An 18,796-nucleotide genomic window follows, 5' to 3' on the forward strand; every position below is an offset into this window, starting at 1 on the left:
TTGTGCAAACTGCTGGGCTTGATGAAGCACAAACTGGAAATTAGATTGCCGGTAGAAACATCAATAACCTCAGATATACAAATGACACCGCCCTTAAGGCAGAAAGCAAAGAGAAACTATAGAGCCTCTTGACAAAAGTGAAAGAGAAGAGTGAAAAAGCTGGCTTAAAACAACATTCAAAAAATGAAGATCATGGCATCTGATCCCTTCACTTCATGGCAAGTAGATGGGGAAACGATGGAAACAGTGACAGAATTTATTTTCTCGGGCTCCAAAATCACTGCAGATGGTGACTGCAGCCATGAAATTAAAAGACACTTTTTCCTTGGAAGAAAAGCTATGACCAACCTAGACAGCATATTAAAAAGCAGAGACATTACTTTGCCGATAAAGGTCCATCTAGTCAAAGCTGTGGTTTTTGCAGTAGTCATGAATGGATGTGAGAATTGGACCATAAAGAAAGCTGAGTGCCAGGAATTGATACTTTTGAACTGTGGTGTTGGAAAAGACTCTTGAGAGTCCCTTGGACTGCAAGGATATCCAACCAGTCAATCCTGAAAGAAATTAGTCCTGAATATTCATTGGAAGGACTGATTCTGAAGCTGAAACTGCAATACTTTGGCCACCTGATGTGAAGAACTGACTCATTGGATGCTGGGAAAGATTGAAGGCAGGAGGAGAAGGGACGACAGAGGATGAGATGGTTGAATGGCATCACTGACTCAATGGACATGAGTTTGAGCAAGCTCCAGAAGTTGGTGATGGACAGGGCAGTCTGGAATGCTGCAGTCCATGTGATCACGAAGAGTCAGACACAACTGAGCAACTGAGCTGAACTGAGCTGAATTGTACATGGAATTTCTTGACTGTACTTGCAAAGTTTATGAATGTGCAAAGATTATATATGATTTTATTATGTCATATTCATTGTTATTTTTAAATATATGGCTGATTTAATAATATGTATAATTTATTGAATAATTTAATTATATATAAGTGATCTAAGATATATATATATATATATTATATATAAGTGATCTAAGATAACTTCAGAACAGTTCAGTTAGGATTTTATATCCCCATTTTATATATGAGGTAACTGATAATCAGAAAGATTAAGTCACTTATCTAAGGACACAACGTTAGTAAGTGGAGAATTGAGTTGTTTAACCCAGGTTGTGTGTCTTTACAACCTATCCTTTCAGCCACCATACAGTCCTTAGCATCATATAAGCCGGAAAACTCCAGTTTAACACATCGAAGATAAGCAAGTTTTATGTCAGTGACTGGAAAGCATTGGGTAAATAAAGATGGTTAAAATTTTATTTTAAAAAATAGTAAATGTGATTCAGTAATGGGAGGGATTTTACTTATGTGGTTGCAATGACAAGATCAAGGCTGCTTGCCCTTACAGCCTGAGTTAGATGCTTGGGTTAGTCTGAGTTTGGCTTATAACTTTTTTGTCTCTGCTTCTTGTAGGTTTGAGTGGCCGCTTCTTTGTCACCACCCTCCCAGCATTTTTCCAGTAAGTTAAAATAATTTTCTGGTCTTGTAATGATTAGAAACTAGTAGGTGTGTGTGTAAAAAGTGTGTCCCGGGATTCTTTAGTTGTTGTCCATAACCTTCATTTGTTCAGCTTAGCATGTGAAGGGAGAAAGACTGGCCTCCACTGAACGATAGTGATCAGAAGAGAGGGGTGCCCAGGTGCTACAGAGAGTCTAATTTCAGGCAGCAGATAGGTGAGGAGGCCAAAGAGGGTTTTTCTGATGATATGAAAGGTGGGATGATTCTTAATAGATAACAGGAGTATGTGAAGCAGGTAAGGTAGACAAGATCTTTCCAAATAGAGGATGTATCATGGAAAAGCCTCGGAGAAAAGGAGATGCCTTCTGAGAACTATAGCTAGTTCTCTGTGGCTGGCCTGAGAGGTACAGTTGGATCATCCCAGGTGATGGTGCTAGAGAGGTTCAGGTAGTGAGGGGGAAGGAGACAGGCAGGGATGGTTTCCAGAGATGCTGAGGAGGTGGGATCATTGGTGACTGATTAGCCGTAAGAAAGGGAGAGCCTCTGGTGACTTACTGACAGGCCTGTTTAACTAGCAAAGCTATTGAGAAGTTGCTGGAATAAAGTGCAGTTTGGAAGATAGAGACCAGAATGGAAAAGATAGTGTGAGGGGTTTATGCTAATTCCAAATGAGAAGTTTAGGTGGTAGTTTAATTTCAGGATCATAAGAAAGGTCTAGACTGGAGGTACATACCAGGGATTAGATTACAGTTGAAATATATACGATGAGAGAATAGACGCGGTGGGAAAAGAAGCACGCTGAGGATCAGTGACCCCCGTTAGGACATCTGCGAAGGAGCACAGGGCGCATGGAACTGAGAAGGACTGGAGACCTCCTGTCAGGATAGCCCCGGGAAAGGGGGGAGGAAGGGACAGTGTCCCAGACACACACAGGGGAAATGGCAGAAGAGGCTCCGGGGACACCGCACTGAAGAGTCCTCGGAGGCCCCAGTATGAGCAGTTTCCACGCAGTCATGGAACCAGGACCCCTGCTGGCAGGAGCGGTGAATGAGTTAATATGAGGAGAAAGCGTAGACTCCTCCCTTAGGAAACTTAGCTAGACAGAAGGTGAGAGGGAGGGAAGACCGAAGGCATTTGCTGTTTAGTCGCTAAGTCGTGTCCGACTCTTTTGCAACCCCATGGACTATAGCCTGCCAGCCTCCTCTGTCCATGGAATTCTCCAGGCAAGAACACTAGGGTGGGTTGCCGTTTCCTTCTCCAGGGGATCTTCCCAGCCCAGGGATCAAATCCAGGTCTCCTGCCTTGGCAGGCGGATTCTTTACCACTGAGCCACCAGGGAGACCCGGTTTTCAGGAGAGGGACTTGGATGATATCAATTTGGAAATGTGCATAGAATTTTTTAAAACTTGATAACAACTGCAGTTTTGCTGATGTAAGAGGAAAATTGAAATAATTTGTAGCAAAAATAATAAAAAGTAACTTGACAGATTAGCCACTGCCAAGGACTTTGCTTACAGTCGCAAATTGTGCAGTGATTAAATAGAATGTTTAATTCTCTCTGCTTTGGAATTTCTCATTTGTAATAAGTATTTGTGTATGCTTTCTTATTTATGTCTTAACTATAATATTTCTTTTTTTTCATTTTGAGTGAAGTTAAAATTCAGAGTGGAGTTCACATGTAAAACCAGTACTTATTTTCGTTATTATTCCTGTTTATTATCTGTAACACTTGTTATTTTAATTGGTTTATTTTTTGTTTTTATAATTTATAGTGCAAAAGATGGGATATTCCGCCGTTACCGTGGCCCAGGAGTCTATGAAGACCTGCAGAACTATATCTTAGAGAAGAAGTGGCAATCTGTTGAGCCTCTGACTGGCTGGAAATCCCCAGCTTCTCTAACGTAACTTGTTTTTTTAATGACAGAGTGTTACTAATAGAACAGATAGTTTCAACTTAACAACCCATAGACCTTGAAAGTCTACATTTCTTTTCATATTCACTTCTGATTTCCCAGATGACACGTGCCCCTGCTTGGCCCATGTTGTGTTTCTGGCTTTGTGACCCTGTGTGTTTCAGCTGGTTGTTAGGATGCTAGGGTTTAGTATCCAGATTCAGGTGGGTTACAGAGAGCTCTCCTCCAGCTTTTGCACCGTCACCTCTTTTCTCTTTACTAAATATGGTATTGAACACCATTTACCATACCTCCTTCCTTATAAATTATTGAGAAGGTAGAGGAGAACCTTTGTCTTGAATTTAGAGTTCATGAAGGAATTGCTAAAGTATCTGTCTGTGTGGAGAGTAAGACCTATGGTGTCTTTGGCTGCTTAACAGAACACTGCTGGGGTAACCTTGGCCATGATGGTAAATTGTAGAATGCTTGGTGAGGCAGATAAGGTCAAGCAATAATACCTTGTTCACAGTTTTCATTTGGAATGAACTGTGGTATTTGTAGTTGATTTTATGTTGATATATATATATGCATAAGGAATATCCCTGCTGAAATAGGATCAAATCATGTTACATTTTAGGAATAAGTGATCTGATAGCATCTATAGGAAATACATGGCTTATTCTAAAAGCAGCTCACCTCTGATGTTTCATTCTACAAATTTTCATTCTTTAAAATCAGTGAACATTGATTTTATGCAGATACTATTCTCGGTGCTAGATGTTCAGCAGTCAACATGATAAATGTGACCCCTGTGGTCTCCTAGGGTGACTTACAGTAAGACAGATGATGAAAAAATTAGGGATGTAAAGAATCACAAAACAAAACAGAAAACAAACCCTTACTAAGTCAGGGCTTGACTGGGAGTGCGGGCCTCTGTTAGATGGGTACTAGGAGAGCTGGCTCTGAGGGGTCACTGCAGATGGGGTCTGCAGGACCGCAGGGCCTGGCCGGGCGAGGAGCAGGTGAGGACTGTTCCAGGAACGGAGGTAGCATTCGTACACGCCCCACAGTGGAAAGAGCTCGGTGTATTGAGGAAGAGTCAGGTGGCCAGGGTTAGGCACAGCGAAAGAGAAGGGGGAGCAGTGTAAACAGAGGGCAAAGAGGGCAGGAGGCAGACGGTCAGGCCTCCTCAGGCTGGTGAGGAGCTGGGGTGTGAGCAGCGCAGGCGGCGACCAGAGGCTCAAGGGGACTGTGTGGAGCGGCCTCGCCCAGGGATGGTGGTATGGACCAGCCTGATGGCAGTGGGGATGCAGAGCATGGGTGGACTTAAAATACGTTTAAACCTCAGTCCCGCATGCTGGAAGCCAGCTTGTGCTGATGGCAGGGCCCTGCCACTCTGTGTCCCACCCTTGGCTCCCCTGCGGGGTCATCGTGAGACCAGCTCACCTAAACTTTGAGGGAAATTTTGAGTTGCTGTATTTTGCAGAACTTGCTGAAAAGCAGCCATGGCGGCACAAGGTGTTTGGACAGGAATCTGGGTCTTCAGCCGAAAAGTGTAGCATGGCAGCCCAGCTGTTACCTGGAGGTGTCACTGGATGATGTACAGGTTTCATACCGCGGGAGGTTGGAAAGTGAGCTGGAAAAGGGACTGATCCACAGGATTTTTGAGACTTTATGAATTCTGAGGATGCAAAGGACTTAGAATTAATTCTTAAACTTGCAGGTGATCCCTTGCAAAATGTATGTTTTTAAGGCACTCCTTTTAAAATATTTGTCTTTTAACTTATCTTGGGAGTGATGTATTGAATTTGGAAATTGTAGCTACTAGTGGATGTGTGGAAATTTTAGAAATTCATCCATTTGCATTTTTTCCTTATTACACTAGTATTTTAAGGCAGCATGTTATTTTGCTTGTAATATGTATAAATCATAATGAAAATCATAATGGTATGAGCCACTTTGTTCCAAATTTTTGTACAAGAACTCAAATTTTTTTTCACTTTTTATTACAGAAACTTTCAAATATACATAAAAATACAGAAAATAGTACAGTAAACCCCCATGTACGTATCACACACCTATAATGACCATCAAATTATAGCTTGTTTTATCAGTTGTTTTGAAACAAATACCAAGTGTGTCATTTTATTATATTTTGGTATGTGTCTATAAAAGGTAAGAACACTTTTAAAAATCGTAAATATAATACCCTATTATTATGCAGTCTGACCCTACCCACGCCAATGGAATGAGGGCGCAAAACCTAGTTGAAGTGCCCTGTGCCCCTCTGGGTTGCAGGCGGAAGGGTGTGGCCTCTCTGGTGCAGTGGGCGTGGCCTCTCGTGCAGTGGGCGTGGCTTTTCTCCATCAGTCCTTCCTGTGATTGTTGGTGATGACAACAAAGATTAGAGGTTGCTTTAAGCTGCTCTGAGTGAGTGGGTTATAATAGACATTAATACGAGACTGAAATAGGATTCTAGCTTCTTCCTCAGGGACACGGTTGAAGGCAGTAATGCAGGTTGGCCTCGTCCTATCGCAGTGAGAGTGGCTTTGCGTTCTGCCTGCCGAGCAGGGCCACCACTGGTGTCCGTGCAGAGTGGGTGCTGAGTTTAACAGTGGCAGTACTCTGCTACACAGCACTGGTGGCACCTAGGAGAGCTCCCTCAGGCATTAGGGGAGCCTCTTAATGGAGGCCCTGTTGCAACTTTGCTTCAGGTGCTGAAATGAGAGAGATTCCCCACAGAACAGTTGCTGCCGTTCCTGCAAAACCGAGACACCAGGAGCAAGCCCCGCACCCGGGTGTGCGTCATTCTCTGATGGAAAGGCACACATTTAGCAAGGAAGCTCTGCATTTCTTTTTCCAGTGCCGAGAATCCAGTAACATACTGGGCCTCCTTCTTAGTCATGGAGGCTGAAGAGACAGCAACTTTTCTCGGATGGAGGGATTAAGTGTTTTTAGTCCTCACTCTGACTGTGTTCAGGGATCAGCTTCCCTTGCTCAGGGCTTGGTACCTGTGGTTTGGCCTGGAGACCTCTGACAGCTGCTTGTCAGAGCACCTGTGAGGCTCTTCTACATTTTCACTCCGCACCCAGAGCCTTCCTGTGCTGCTCCGGGGCCCTCCCAGCGTCCCTGCCGCTCCGAACCTTGGATCCAGTGTCTCCCCACCACCCCGCTTTGTGATGCCCTGCTAAGGTGGGGCGCTGTGAGCAGAGAAGCGGAGAGGGACCAAGGGCACTCTCACTTAACAGCTGCTGCGCGCTCAGGCCCACAGGTGGACTCTGGGTTTTTAGTCTTGCTGAGGTGGAAACGGTTCACACTGGAGCAGCCCCACTGTCAGCAGTGGCACTGCCATTATTATAACAAACTAGACTTCCCTGCCTTTGCCCTTATCTGCTCCCACCTCCCGCCGCAGCCTCACATCCCAGCCGCAGGGACGTTCATCAGTAAGCTGGGGGTGTGGAGTGTTGACTCTTGCACGTGACCTGCCGGCTGGGCGAGAGTCTGCCCTGCTGGACCCGCAGAACACAGGACTAGTTAAAGGCGTGAATCTTACATAATTCTAGTTGACATACCCTTGTGGTGTGGTTTTGAAATGCCTAACTATTGTAAAAATATTTGTTTGACATTGGCCAGAAAGATGGGCATGACTAATGCTTGGGCTTTTATTTGAAACTTTTACATTTGTAGTTTGGAAAATGGAATAAATTTCTGGTTTAAAAAAAAAAATGGTATAGGGATATGTTTGAATTGAGTATCATTAGTGTTTCATGATGATGTCAGTTTCTTCTCTGAGGGAAATTTACTTAAGGCCAGTTTTAGACCCTGTAGGCCAAATTAGAGCTGTCTCTGCTCCCTCCACAAACTGATCAGCTTTATTTCTTAGTCATGGATTCCAGGTCTTGGGCCTTCTTATTCACTTATACAATATTAGTGTGATCGCTTTGAGAACTGGGCAGAAAATATACCCTATTGTGGACCTGATTTCCCAGAAATCATACAGTGTGGCTTACATCTGTGATGTTTGATTCTTCTTAAGGAGGCGTGAGTATCAAGAGCACTAGTTTTCTAGTGAAAACTGACAGTGTTGCACTTTCTTCACATTTCCAGAAAACTGTAAAGTCAGCTTATTGACTCACCAAGATTCCACCTCTCTGAATTTGAAATGGTGTGTGTGTGTGCGCATGCTAAGTCACTTCAGTCATGTCCCAGTCTTTTCAACCCTATGGACTGTAGCCCACCAGGCTCCTCTGTCTATGGGATTCTCCAGGGAAGAATACTGGAGTAGGTTGCTGTGCTTTCCTCCAGGGGATCTTCTCAACCCAGGGATCAAACCCATGTCCCTTATGTCTCCTGCTTGGCAGGCAGGTTCTTTGTTACTAGCACCACCTGGGAAGCCTTTTGAAATGGTAAGAATTGCCGTTATGATGATTGAGAGCAGTGATTTGCATCCTCACTTGCCCAGGGGAATCACCTGTAGACTTTTGAAAACTACCCACACATGGCTACTGTCCCAGAGACTGCGCTGGTACTGGGCAAGCAGCCTCAGGTGTTTCTGTGAAGGTCACTCAGTCGTATCCGACACTTTGTGACCCCATGGGCTGTAGCCTGCCAGGTTCCTCCGCCCCTGGAATTCTCTAGGCCAGAATACTGGAGTGGGTAAGCTGTTCCCTTCTCCAGGGGATCTTCTCAACCCAGGGATAGAACCCAGGTCTGCATTGCAGGCAGATTCTTTACCATCTGAGCCACCAGGGAAGCCCCAGGTGTTTCTGAGAAGCAGCCAAAGTTGGGAACCACTGAACTACAGATTCAGAAGTGAAGTGAAATGAAAGTCTCTCAGTCGTGTCCAGCTCTTTGTGATTCCATGGACTGTACAGTCCATGGGGTTTTCCAGGCCAGAATACTGGAGTGGGTATCCTTTCCCTTCTCCAGGAACCAGTGAAGTTGTTCAGTCGGGTCTGACTCTTTGCAATCCCATGGACTATAGCCTACCAGGCTCTTTCATCCATGGAATCCCCTTCTCCAGGGGATCTTCCCAAACCAGGGATTGAACCCAGGTCTCCTGCATTGCAGGCAGATTCTTTTTTTTTTTTTTTTGCAGGCAGATTCTTTACCAGCTGAACAAGCTCCTGCTAATAAAATTACAGTTTTATTGTTAACAAATGACTGCTGAACAGGCCTTTAAAGTTTTTAAAGTTAAGTGCCATACAACTTCAGATGCCTTCTGAATACTGAATATAAATACAGTTTCACAGTTAAGTGTTATAGGAACTGTGTGGATTGACTGCGTGAGAGTAACCTGATGCAGACCAGGGCCTTTGACATTATGGATGTAAAGCTCTTAGAAGATTGTGGAGTAATGGGGTATTCACATGGTGCCAACATTTCAGCCCACAAATGACCTAGCCATTATCAAGGAAAAACCACCTTTCCAGTGGAGAGGTCTGTCTCAATCACTAGTTAACCAAGTGACTTAGCATCACTCAGAGCCCACTTACAGCAGGCTTCTTAGTCTCTATATGGAGATGAGGTCATAGTCCTCACCTTCCCAGATCTTTCCTGAAGACTGAAATTCAGTACTAATCATGGCCCCAAATAAAAAACACTTGGTAAGTGTTAGGCTTCTTTTATGGCTTTTATTTCCCTGTATATCCTAATTATAGCTAAGAAGAAAAAGGTTGAAATCAATGTCTGTTAATAAATGTTGAATTAAACTGAGACAGGACTGAATTTAAAGATAGGAAAGAGCAACTGTTTGAAGCTTTAGGAGCCCTAAAGAAAGGAGTATATCTAGGGAAAAAATTAAGGCATTCTGAAACTTGAGTAGTTAACTCAATAAAAATAATTTTGTAATAAAGTTCAAGAAAGCAGTCTCTTTGATCATGTATGTAGTGATTGCTAATGCAAATCCAACACCACTATCAGTTGATACTTTTAAATGAAATTTAGATTTGTATATGGTATAAGTGTAGCTGTAAAATGTTTTAATAGTTTCACTATTTAAAGATAAAATAGATTTTAAAGGTAGACTCTGCTAAGGTGAAGGAGAGGTAAGATTCATACACAATCAGACATACACTGCAAACATGCACACACACACACACACACAACTCAACTCCTGGGTTTTTGGTTTGAGAACTTGATGGTCTTGGTACCAGTTACTGGTTTGAGCAAGAGAAAATCAAGGGTTCAGCACTGGACATATTAAGTTTGTAGAGATTCCAGGTTGGATGCATGGGGATTGGTCCACACAAAAGGCATATAGATGGTATTTTAAGTTTTAGAAGGAAGGGGGGTCACCTGGAGAGAGAAAAAGAAAAGTGCTTGGGACTGAGTCACAAGACACTCCAAAGTTAAGAAGCTGGGTAGAGAAGGAGTCAGCAAAAGGAAATTGAAAATGAGTGCCAGGGAGGCAGGAGGGCAGGCAGGGGTGTGCGATTTCCTAAAAGGCAAGTAGAAAGTGCACGAAGGAGAGAGTGGTCCCTTGTGTCTCATGTCTATGAGGGGTTAGGGGAGATGAAGTCTGAGACAAGGACACTGAATGAAGCACTGCGATGCCATTTTGGCCTTAACAGGGAGTCAAGGAGTGCAGCAGGGAGGACAAAAGCTGGATTTGAGTGGGTTAAAGGTAAGGCGAGGAGGAAGGAGCAGCAAGTGTAGGCTCCTCTTTGGAGTTTGGGAAGCTGAGTTGGAGGGCCTTCTGCGATCCAGTGATGTTCTTTTCAAAAGATGAGTGAGAGTAGAACGTGTTTTCATGCAGTGAAATGATCCATCAGAGAAGGAGAAATTGCTGATGCAGGAAATGGGATGATGGGAAAAAACCAAGTCATTAGCAACAGGGAGGGGATGGGATCCAAGGCACAAGTGGAGAGTTTGGACTGTGGTTGGGGGGGTAGTTTCCTCCATTGGAACAGAAGAAGCTGGCTGCGGGGGTACACCAGGCTACATGTGCTGCTGGGATGGTGAGAGAGGCCACCTGAGAGCCGCTGGTTGCACAGTGACAGATGAGGGCAAGGGGTGGAGAGGGTGTGTACAGTTTGAAGGGAGAGAAAGGATATGAGCTCTCATCTCAGGTACGAGCCTAGAGGATTGCAGCCGGACGGCGCCCTCTCAGGTGCTTGTGACTGTGAGGGCAGAGCGTGTGACTTTCCCCCAGAGACATGCAGCTGCTCAGTGTTAGGGATGTTGCCAGGCATGCAGCATGCAGCGAGAAAGGACCAGCGGACTTGACTGCGTTTACTTCTGACTAATCCAGAACACGGCCCTGGGGTCTAAGCTCTGTCAGAAGGGAAGAGAATCCAGGAGAGAGGATGATGTATTGCACAAAGTGGAGGAGTAGTCCTTGTGACTTGAGGTTTTTGTTTGTTTGTTTGTTTTTATGCTATCCATCACCAGTGATTTTCCTTGCCTTTATTTTTTTTTAGGATGTCTGGAATGGCTGGTCTTTTTAGCATCTCTGGCAAGATATGGGTGAGTAAATAAGGCCCTTTATGATTATGTCAGCAGAGGGGTTTTTAAGAGTGAGAAGGTAGTTTCTAAATAATAGGAAAATGAATACTTATAAATGGTTTTATAATTTCACTTTTCTTCTTAAGCCACACAACTACTCTTACCTGGAGTCGTAGTGGGAATGTGTCTTTGTGTAGAAGGACTTAAAATTGGACAGGGACCAAAAGACCAAACTCATATTTTCATAGATCAGTAGTGAATCCCTTTGTCAAAGCTGAAAGGGCTTCTGTGGTTTCACTTCCTCTTATTTCTTGTTGTCATAACCTCCCTACAGATCAAAGATCTGTTAGGGACCAGCAGACTTCAGCGTGTGGGCAGGCTGGGCTGCCTGTTTTGTTTAATAATGTCTTGTTGGAACACAGTCACATTCACTTATTACCTATTTTCTGTGACTGCTTTCATACTACAGTGATAGAGATGAGTTGTTGTGACAGAGATCATATAGCCCACAAGCCTAAATATTCATGATGTCGCCCTTTAAGGAAAAATTTGCAAGCCCCTTTTGTGTGGCTCAGACAATGGCATGTCTGACTGTTTGTGACCCCATGTACTGTAGTCCACCAGACTTCTCTTTCCATGGGATTCTTCCAGCAAGAATACTGGAGTGGGGTTCCATCACCTTCTCCAGGGGATCTTCCTGACCCAGGGATCAAACCCATGTCTCACGTCTCCTGCATTGGCAGGCAGGTTCTTTACCACTAGCGCCACCTGGGAAGCTGCTATGTGTGATTGTATCATTTCACTGAGTCTTAGTAACTTAGAACTGTTATTTAGGTTAAAATGCTGAACTTTTACATAATATTGAATGTGTCTTGTAACCTTTCCTCATCTCTACATGTCGGGTGATCTAAATCCTGCCAGATTTGACAAAATTGCCAGGGAATTAAGTATATATTTCTAAAGTATTTCAAAAGATCTTTAGATGTGATTACCTTCCTGTATTTGTCTTTTCTAAGTTATGATTATACATCATTTGTCATATTTGGAACTTAATATTCAAGGAAATGTTAACAAGACGTGGAAAGAATACACAGAAGAACTATACAAAAAAGATCTTACTGACCCAGATAACCATGACAGTGTGATCACTCACCTAGAGCCAGACATCTTGGATTGCAAAGTCAAGTGGACCTTAGGAAGCATCACTGCGAAAAAAACTAGTGGAGGTGATGGAATTCCAGCTGAGCTATTTCAAATCCTAAAAGATGATGCTGTGAAAGTGCTGCACTCAATATGCCGGCAAATTTGGAAAACTCAGCGGTGGCCACAAGACTGGAAAAGGGCAGTTTTCATTCCAATCCCAAAAAAAGGCAATGCCAAAGAATGTTCAAACTATTGCACAATTGCACTCATTTCACATGCTAGCAAAGTAATGCTCAAAATTCTCCAAGCCAGGCTTCAACAGTCCATGAACCGAGAATTTCCAGATGTTCAAGCTGGATTTAGAAAAGACAGAAGAACCAGAGATCAAATTGCCAACATCCGTTGTGTCATAGAAAAAGTGAGGGAGTTCTAGAAAAACATCTACTTCTGCTTCACTGACTACGCTAAAGCCTTGAACTGTGTGATCACAGCAAACTGGGGAAAATTCTTATAGAGATGGGAATACCAAATCACCTTACCTGCCTCCTAAGAAATCTGTATGTAAGTCAAGAGGCAACAGTTAAATCCAGACATGGAACAACAGAGTGGTTCCAAACTGGGAAAGGAGTACATCAAGGCTGTATATTGTCACCGTGCTTCTTTAATTTATATGCAGAGTATATCATGCGAAATGCTGGGCTGGATGAACACAAGCTAGAATCAAGATTGCTGGGATAAATATCAATAACCTCAAGATATGCAGATGATGCCACCCATTTAGCAGAAAGCAAAGAGGAACTAAAGAGCCTCTTGATGAAGGAGAAAGAGGAGAGTGAAAAAGCTGGTTTAACACTTAATATTCAAAAAATGAAGATCATGGCATCTGGTCCCATCACTTCATGGCAAATAGACAGGGAAACAATCAAAACAAGTACAAAATCACTGCAGATGGTGACTGCAGCCACAAAATTAAAAGATGCTTGCTCCTTGAAGGAAAAGCTGTGACCAACCTAGACAGCATGTTAAAAAGGAGAGACATTACTTTGCCAACAAAGAGCTGTCTAGTCAAGGCTATGGTTTTTCCATACAAAGTCGTGTATAGATGTGAGAGTTGGACTATAAAGAAAGCTGAGTGCTCAGGAATTGATGCTTTTGAGCTGTGATGTTGGAGAAGACTCTTGAGAGTCCCTTGGACTGCAAGGAGATCCAAACAGTCCGTCCTAAAGGAGATCAGTCCTGAATGTTCATTAGAAGAACTCATGCTGAAGGTGAATATCCAATACTTTGGCCACCTGATGCGAAGGGCCGATTCATTAGAAAAGACCCTGATGCTGGGAAGGTTTGAAAGCATGAGGAGAAGTGGATGACAGGGGATGAGATGGTTGGATGGCTTCACAAACTCAATGGACATGAGTTTGAGCAAGCTCTAGAACTTGGTTAAAGACACAGAAGCCTGGTGTGCTACAGTCCATGGGGTCGCAGAGAGTCGGACATGACTGAACGACTGAACAACAACAGTTCATGGAGCTCATGAAAACTCTGCTTTTTGTTCATATTGGTATATGCTTGGAGAAATTTGAAAAGAAATATTTTGCCTCTCAGTTTTCCAGTTGTATTATAATTTTTGCTTTTTGAGATATACCTACTTTAGGTTTTTTTTTTTTCTTTAGCAACAGAAAATAAATTGGTGATTTGAACTTAATCTTTTTTGTTTAAATTCTGTTAATTGTCTTTTTTTGACATTTGTATATCGTATTAAAAAATAACTAGCATTTTTCCTCTTTTCATATAGTTTGAGTTTCATTTGGTTTTCTTCTGATATTTTCTTTTATTGGTGAGAAGTTTATTCAAAGGTTCAGAATTTTGAATTGCAAACCAGGAACTAAGAGTAAGGATTCAGCCTGTTGCAATATTTGACACTAAATATATTTAGGAGTCATATATTTTGATAGTTATCTGAAAACCTTATAGCCATATACTGTCTAAACCAACAGGATAATTGTAATAGGTGTCAGGAATCTTCAAAAGCTTAGTATAGAATCTGTTACAACTGCAGGTCAGGAGAGAATTTGTTCTGAGGGTTAAGAAGAGATTGTGAAAGTTGCTCAGTTGTGTCTGACTCTTTGTGACCTCATAGACTATACAGTCTGTGGAATTCTCCAGACCAGAATGCTGGAGTGGGTAGCCTTTCCCTTCTCCAGGGGATCTTCCCAACCAAGGGATCGAACCCAGGTCTCCAGCATTGCAGACGGATTCTTTACCAGCTGAGCAACATGGGAAGCCCAAGAATACTGGAACCTCTTCTCCAGCGGATCTTCCCGACCCAGGAATCAAACCGAGGTCTCCTGCATTGCAGGAGGATTCTTTACCGAGTGAGCTATCAGGGAAGCCTTAAGAAGAGATTAGATGGAAATTAATTGTGACCCTCACACATTTTTATAAAGTAGTTTTCTTTTCAAAGACAGTACAGGGAAAATAAATAATTGTTCAAACCTCTTATAGCTTGACTAATAACAAGGAGTTGCCATTTTTCATTATGTCATGCAAATGATTTCAGTGTGTGGCATTTGGAGCACATCAAGGCCAGGAGTTGCTGTTTTATCTCTGTAGGCACAGGGCACAGGCTTGTTTAGCGTGGATGGATTCTGTGTGAATGCACTGGACTGCAGAGACAAGGCCGTTTAAGAACAGAACATGATCCATCTCTGAATAACCAATAATATGTTCTTATTAGTGATTGAGAAGTACAGTATGTATGTATATATACATATATGTATATACATATATATATATATATATTTGGACTTTCCAGACTTTTTTAAAAGAACTAAAAGTTTAATTTTATAAGAAATTATAAAATTTGACACATAGCAATTGCATTTATATTCTATAAGGTCATTTTGTCTAATATTAATACTGTAATTTTTTCTTTCTGGTTAGCGCCTACCTGGAATTATTTTTTTCAATTTTCAACCTTTTTGTTATGTTTTGAGCAAATCTTATAAAATGCTCCACCTCTGAACCTTGGACACCTTATCCTGGATCCATTCCTCAAATCCATCTGACCACTGGTTAGAATGTCCCCCTTTTTTTCAGCTGTAAACAGTGTCTTCATCTCATCCTCTCATTCTAATCTGTTTATAGCTAAAAATTAGCTCTAATTCAGTCACCTATTACAAAAATATAATATTATAAGGTATTGGGCCCAGCAGGTGACATTTGCATGCATTTTAAGGAAATAATATGATGCTTCCTTGTAATGAGCACATATAATATTGAACTTGGGTCAGTATTTTCCACAAGTGAAAAGTTACTTTGCCTGGCAAAGAAACAAACACAGAAATCTAAAATTGAAATAGGTCGGGTTTAATCAGTTATTACTTGGAAACATGTTTACAGAAAACTTCATGTGCCTAGTACAGGAACCCTAATAGTCTTAAAGGTACTCTGAAACTATTGTGGACTCAGACAAAGTAAACTATAAAGATTTGTGGCTACAGTTTTGAAAACACAACTTGATTAATGAGGCTTTAGTAGTTTTTTAGTAATCACCTAGAAAGACCACAAGATGGCAGAGTTTCTCTAAGAAGCTCAAGCAAATCCCTTAAAGAGTACACCAGTACAAGAAAATTGAAGTGGAATCTCTAAGAGGATGTTTCTGAATGCACTGAGAATATGACTCAATGCAGTGATTCAAAGGCACATCGTTTACTGAATTCTAGAAAATAACTGAGAAAATTTCTTAAGCATTTCTTAAATCACGTGTTTTGCAAAAGGGCTTAAGACACTGTCCAGATGGACTTATAACTGGATGTGTTATTCATTCCAACTATATGGGCAGATAATAATAAAGCAAGTTACAGAATTCATATGTCCATGGGTCAGCACAGATGCACCCTGGCTTTCTATGTCTTCTAATTCCTTGGCTCATTTCAGAGTTTAATTTTGATGATGACATTGAATAATCAAGATAAGCATAAATAAGCTATGTTCAATATGCCAAATTTCCTATAGAACTGTACAATGCATCTTAAAACTTCCACTGAACAGAGTTTGAGCAAAACAACCTTTTATATCCTAAATATCTCTTTTGCCTACTTGGGCTAGAGAGTACTAGATTATTCTTAGATAGTTGCCCTGGTTGAAGATAGGGCAATGACCAGTGCCATCAACAGAAGACAGATGACAGTTTTATAAGTCAGGAGTTGTGTGCATTCCTGTGAATAGTTTAAAGATTTGCTAGTGTATTTTATTTATCCAATAACTATTTATTGAACACTTTGATTACATGTGTCAGTATTTAAAAACTTGAGGAGTCTTCAGATGTGTATCTACTGCTGAGTGCACAATCAAAGAGAAGAGACCTCAGACGGCTCTAGATCAGCTAGCAGTCTGGTTTGTTCATTCTAAGTTAAGCCAGGATCAGATATATTATCTAATTGTATTGACACTTATAAACTGAGAAGCCAGTGGGAGATACTTGAGTAACTTTGATTTTGGGAAATATTTAAATAGAATCTTGGGCTAGTTTTCGTTAACCTCATCAGTGCTGGGCAAGTCATTCAGTCATTACTTCTGTTTGCAGGTGGCATTTAGTTTGGAGCCATTTCATCCTGTGCCCAGTAATTCTGTAGATAACCTATCTATAGACATAAAAATATCACAAAACTATTGGCTTTTTAGTGAATTTTTTTGAAGCTAAAAGGGCCTAAAATAGATGATCACAAAGCCAGCATGAGGCAACATAGCTCCTTCAAGTCCATGTCTAAATGGGCTTTGATTCCACACTAGCGGGTTCATATCTGTAATTCCTGTATGATTTTGCATGTGGTACTTCTGGTTCAGATTGTATCTCCTTACTCACTTTTACTGTTTAAGTGAAGAATAGAGTCCCGGGGATAGTAAACAAGAAGGGATGTGCACTTTCTTCAAAGACTGATGAAATCTTATTTGCTCATCATGAATTAACTGAAAAATGTCTTATATTATTACATTTAGGTTTTATGGTGATTAGGAAATTTATAAAGGAGGGCTGGGTGTCGAGCAATAAGAATATGACTAGAAAAAGGAAGTATGGAAACATTTAAATGGTTGATGTTCCGTAAGCAGTAATTTAGTTCTACTTAAAAATTGATAAAGGCCCAATTTTTAAAAAAAAAACTTTAATTTTTTATGGATATCATATTATGAGTATTAAGGTATATAAGTTATTAGGGGATAGTGACCAAAAAAAAAATCTCATGATGGAAGGATAAATAATCCTACCAGAGTTCTGTTTGGTCATTAGCTTCAAGGAAGTATAATTCTTACTAGATACGACCTTGATTTTTACTCTCAGATTCTCAGTGTTATAAAATCTGACTTGCTCTTGAAAAATAATATAGATGCATAATCCCCTGGATGATCTTTGTGGGAGCTCATATAAATAGAATTGTAGACTTGAGTAAAGTGGTAAAGAGGGAGATTCAAACATTTTTAGTTCTCTTTATAAATATGTGTTTTTTTTTTTAAACTTTTTTCTTCTCATTACAGCATCTTCACAACTATTTCACAGTGACCCTTGGAGTTCCTGCTTGGTGTTCTTACTTCTTTTTTGTGATAGCCACCTTGATTTTTGGCCTTTTCATGGGTCTGGTAAGAGATAATGTGAATCTCTTTTCTTTCTTTAAAGCCAGTTGGCTTCATGCAAAACCATAAAGCAGCCAAGAAAGAAAAAGCACATAAACAAACATCATTTTGTGTATAATATATAATATTTTGTCTTCCCTCTAGTTTTGCTATTTAATGCAGTGGACATTAATGGCCTCAACTTTCTCACAATTTAGAGTAAGTGAAATGTATGAAGTAAAGCATAATTTTATATTTTGAAATTTGGCCATGAATTGTTTTGTCCTAAATGCCAACATGATATTTTCAATATGAGCTCTTTAGGATGGTTAAGATGAAAATAATATGCAGGGTTCATATTAAAGTATGACATCAAAAGCATAGAGCAAAAGGAAAATGATATGTGAAGAAAGACTTATCTGTTAATTTGACTATAAACTTGTTTAGAGTTTCTCTTAAAATGTATGACATTTATCTTTCTTCCCACATTCTGAAAATATGTAGTTTACTTATATCTTTGTTAGAAAAGTACACTTGTTACACCTAAATGATTATTTGTTGGTCTCCAGTCAAATTATCATGTTGGCACCCTTTTAAAACTGAAGTCTCACATAAAATTCCCAGAGACTGAATAGGTCAAAATAATGACGACATCTCAGCAGCAGTTACATTTTTCATGATTTTTAAATGAATACCTCATTTTGTTTGTGGCTCCTCTGAAACATCTCCCCAGACCTCAGCATAGTTTATACTGATTGATGTGAATTAAACAGGCCTGTTCTTAAAGTATCTTTTGAAATTTACAGAGACTTGAATTTCCAAACATTTAATTTTTGAACTTACAATGCACGTACATAGAGAATAGCGATTCTCTCTTTTTCTTGCCTACCAACATCTATTGTTAGAAGGAAAATAAGGGAAAAATGAAGTAAATCGTTGAAAAGAAATCTTGTAATAATTTTAAAATGTTTGCTATGTTAAAAACAAAAATATTTTTAAAATCTTCAAATAGTAGATCTCAAGAGACAGGCTAGCATTTTCAATTTTAAAATAGCCACTGAGTTTGGGTTGCAAAATGATATATATATAAAAAGGCCATATTTTATACTTGGAAGCTTGGTGGATATGGATTTTATTATTGATTTTATGGTTATAAAGACAACTTAGTTTGTAATCAGAATGAA

General features: G+C 40.7%; 1 long non-coding RNA gene across 1 annotated transcript; it reads left to right on the plus strand.

Annotated features, from left to right (window-relative positions):
• The first annotated feature begins 1,369 nt into the window (after positions 1-1,369).
• Positions 1,370-17,660, plus strand: LOC122448468. The gene is made up of 4 exons (XR_006271624.1): positions 1,370-1,525; positions 3,297-3,425; positions 10,838-10,883; positions 17,538-17,660. It is a non-coding gene; the product is annotated as an uncharacterized LOC122448468 (long non-coding RNA).
• Positions 17,661-18,796: the final 1,136 nt, after the last annotated feature.

Source organism: Cervus canadensis, chromosome 10 (assembly GCF_019320065.1).
Source record: "Cervus canadensis isolate Bull #8, Minnesota chromosome 10, ASM1932006v1, whole genome shotgun sequence".
Taxonomy (NCBI): domain Eukaryota; kingdom Metazoa; phylum Chordata; class Mammalia; order Artiodactyla; family Cervidae; genus Cervus; species Cervus canadensis.